The following is a 4,503-nucleotide window of genomic DNA, read 5'->3' as shown; positions in this document are numbered from 1 at the left end:
CCCCCCCTAAAATTAGTTTTGTCCTCGAAACTATGCGTCGATAAATAGCTCTGGGTGTTGTTCTCTCATCTTGCTCTCCAATTCCCAAGTCGCATGTCCAGTAATTGGGTTCCAAATCACCTTGACCAACGAAACATCTTTGGTCCTCAATCGCTTAATCTTCCTGTCCTCAATCCTCACAGGTGGTACTTCGAATGTCAAGTTATCCTTCGGTTGGATTGTGTCTGGTTCGATCACATGCGATGGATCTGCAAGATATTTCCTCAACTGTGATACATGAAACACGTCGTGAATGTGGACAGTATCGGAGGCAATGCAAGCCGATAAGCAACAGGCCCAATTCGTGCAGAAATCTGATATGGTCCAATAAATTTCGGAGTCAACTTCTTCGATTTTAACGCCCTACCAACTCCCGTAGTAGGTGTGACTCTCGGAAATACATGGTCACCCTGTTCGAATTCTAAAAGTCTGCGACGCTTGTCCGCGTAACTCTTCTGACGATCTTGTGAAGTCTTCATTTTCTCCTTGATTTTCCTTACCTTAGCTGTAGTCTGTTGCACCATCTCTGGTCCGACGATCATATTCCCACCGTCCTTATACCAACACAAGGGCGTTTGACACTTGCGCCCATATAAAGTCTCATCTGGAACCATTCCAATACTTGCGTGGAAACTATTTGTTGTAGGTGAACTCAATCATAGCTTCGTTCCCAATGCTTCGTGCAATGCTCCCAAAAATGTGATGTAAACTTCGGGTCACGGTCTGATACAATACTCGATGGTACTCCGTGTAATCTCTAAAGGTTGCAACACCCCAGCAGGTCACTGATGTTCCACCTTGTACGGAACATCTACCTAGTACCAAACCTAAACACCAAGTATGACGCCGACACATTGAGTACAATGTATCATTACCCAGTGATAGGGCTTCCCATCCCTATCAAGAATGATCTTGGGTTATTGTAGAGGTAAACAATCAAATTAATCGAGAAGTCCCTATTCTGAATGGTTATTTGACAATGTAAACATGCATAATTTACTGTCAAAGTCTTAGCAGTAAAGCAGATACAGACAACTTCAAACGATTTACATAATCCATAGCAATGAAGGAATGGGTTGCCCCCGAATCAGAAAGTGTAGTTAGGAGGTTACCTGTAATCGCACAGCCATATTGCATCAGATCGCTAGATAAATTTCCAACTTCAGCGCCGACGCAATACACCTGTCCTCTAGCAGTAGGAAGAGTAATCCTAGCTACATCCACCATTGGTTCCACCTTCGGAGCCTCGCAATTCCTTGCAAAGTGCCCTGGTTTATGGCAATTGTAGCAAGTAGTACTGTTAAAGGTACAAGCATAAGCATAATGTCCTTCTTCTCCACATCGGAAACATCGTATACCTTGTCCCACTTGCCTCTCAAGGTCTTGGTTCCCTGGGTTATCCCGTCCCCCATTGTTATCATGTGGTCGATTATAAGATTTAGCAACCTGTTTTCCCTTGTTCTGATACTTCGCCCGACTAGGTCCTCCTGAGTTAAAATTCCCTCCTCGGCTAGCTCTCTTATTCTTCATATCCTCAACTTCTCTACATTTTTCCACAAGAACCTGGAAACGTTGAATTCCCAAGGGTAAGACAAAATCTTGAATCTCATACTTTAGTCCGTCTTGGAAACGATGACACAAGAATGGCTCGTCAACCTCTTCACGGAAAAATCTGAAATGCCTTGATAGTGATTCAAACTTAGCAGCATATTCGCCCACGGTCATGTTCCCCTGATGTAGTTTCAGGAAATCATCACCCAGTCTAGTCCTGGTACTCATCGGGAAGTATTTGTCGAAAAACTTCCCTTTGAAAGATTCCCAGTTCACCTCCTCGTGAGCTGATCTCATCAACAACCTTGTACTCCTCCACCAGTACTCAGCATCTCCTAGTAGCATATAAGTGGCATAGTTGACCCTCACTCCCGCCTGACAGTTAATCATTTCGAAGATCTTCTCCACTTCTTGGATCCATTGATCCGCTTTCTCTGAATCCTCAGCCCCCTCAAACTTGGGAGGATTGTAACGACGAAAGTCTTTTAATCCTCTTGACTCTGCAGCACGGAACTCTCTTCCCCTCTTTTCGAGATCACGTTGAGTCTTGGCAGCAGTCTGTGCAGCAACAGAAGCAGCCAGGTTATTCATAGCCTCCGCCATTCGATCATTCATACTGGCATTGGTTCTCGGAACGTCATTCCTCCTTGGCAGCATGGTTTTCCTATAAAACCATCATCAAGTAGAGTCTTAACACTACTTCAATAATTCTAAGAATAACTTCCGACCACATCAGCACATAATAATTATTATGAACTTGACAACTCAAACCACCTAAACCGACACATGATCAGATAACAACTCTCAACCTATAGGCTGACCTACAATCTATAACCAAGGTTCCACAGCCCCCAAAGAAAACCAAACCAAAGCTCTGATACCACAATGTAACACCCCGTTTTTCAAAGCGAGGGTATATTTTTTTTTCAAAAGAATTTAAAATAAAGCAGAGAAATAAATAAAGAAATGCCTTTGGATAAATAATTGAGTCATTATAATTTACAGGCAGCGGAAAAGTTACTCCAATTATAAATCCAAACCATTTACCCAACAACAAATGGTACATGTAACCCATCGAAAATAACATGTCAAGCTGACAATATTAGTATAGGTACAGTCTTCCATTTTAAAATAAATGCAATACAAAAGAAAGACATCTGATCCCTCTATGTCAACCTAATCTGATCATTTTACAACACAACTAAACACCCGGAGTGATCTCCACGCGCCCCGTGAGATTCTCCTAACGTAGCTGCAGTCAAGCGTTCCCATCTCCATTCCCGTCCGTAGGGTACGAATCGGTAGGATCGTCCTGACTCTCATCTGAGGGCAAAGCCCAGATTTCCACAATAATTGTAAAGGTCACCAACCGAAAATAACAGTTAACACATAACATTTAAGTTTTAAATGCTAAAAATAACTTTTCAACTAAGCATGCACCTTAGCAGGATTTTCAATATGCGAAAAGTTCATACAATACTTTGCCAGTTAAAATGAAAGTAAAATGAGGTTCTCAATCCCCTAATTATAACATAACAAATCAAGACATGGATAGTTTCATGAGCAAACAATCATACAACTAAAACTGAGGATTTTCACTGAGCCAATCGATTAGGCAATCGATTGGGGTGAAGGATTTTGATGAAACAGAATCCTGGGCTGAAATCAATCGATTGGGAAATCGATTGAGTGAGTACTGAGCCCCTGACTTAATACCAATCGATTTCCAAATCGATTTCCTGAAGGTTTTTAGTGAAATTTTGAACTCTGGCTTGATTCAATCGATTGGGCAATCGATTGACAGGATAGCTGAGCCCCTGACTTAATGGCCAATCGATTTCCAAATCGATTTGGTCGAATATGGATGAGTCCCTGACTTAGGCCCAATCGATTGGGCAATCGATTTCGTAAATGATTTTCGAAAAACTGATTACAAAATCGATTGGCTAATCGATTTTGTCCATTTGGCCAAGTCCCTGTTTACTATCCAATCGATTGGGAAATCGATTTACCTGTGTATTCTTTCAAAAATTCATAAACTAACTCAATCACATTCATGCATAATCCCAATTCTTAACACTTAACACTGATAACACAATTACTACGACATCATGGATTTCGAAATGGTATTGCAATCAAACATGTTATCACCAAATTCCAAAACATAACACTTAGCATTTATAACACATTACTACACAAACAAAATGAACCAACAGTTCACAAATCAACAGGGTGTAGTCTCTCGCGGACAAACACAATTCCCTCAGGAACGTAAGTCGTAAACGTACTACCTATCACGGGTCCGTACCGTTTACCGAGGTGCCACCTATCCCGGGTCAGCACAACTTACCAAAACATACACGAGTAAACGAGACATTAAGAGATTCCCCATTCTTAATTCTCATCTAACTTAAACCAGGGCGTAGTCTCTCACGGACAAACCCCTGCGCAGTCTCTCACGGACAAACGCAATTCCCGCAGGAACGTAAGTCGTAAACGTACTACCTATCACGGGTCCGTACTGTTTACCGAGGTGCCACCTATCCCGGGTCAGCACAACTTACCAAACACAATTCCCTCAGGAACGTAAGTCGTAAACGTACTACCTATCACGGGTCCGTACTGTTTACCGAGGTGCCACCCATCCCGGGTCAGCACGACTTACCAAACGTAAATCGTAAACGTACTGCCTATCACGGGCCCGTACTGTTTACCAAGGTGCCACCTATCCCGGGTCAGCACGATTTACCGAAACACACATAAAAAAGCGAGACATTAAGAGATTCCCCATTCTTAATTCTCATTTAACTTAACGATTTTCAAGACAAAACATTCAGTAAATAAGTCATTAAGAGATTCCCCATTCTTAATACTCATTTACTGAAACGATTTTCAAAAACGAACATTAAGTAA

Source organism: Cicer arietinum, chromosome 5 (genome assembly GCF_000331145.2).
Source record: "Cicer arietinum cultivar CDC Frontier isolate Library 1 chromosome 5, Cicar.CDCFrontier_v2.0, whole genome shotgun sequence".
Taxonomy (NCBI): Eukaryota; Viridiplantae; Streptophyta; class Magnoliopsida; order Fabales; family Fabaceae; genus Cicer; species Cicer arietinum.
Note: the sequence above shows the minus strand (reverse complement) of the source record.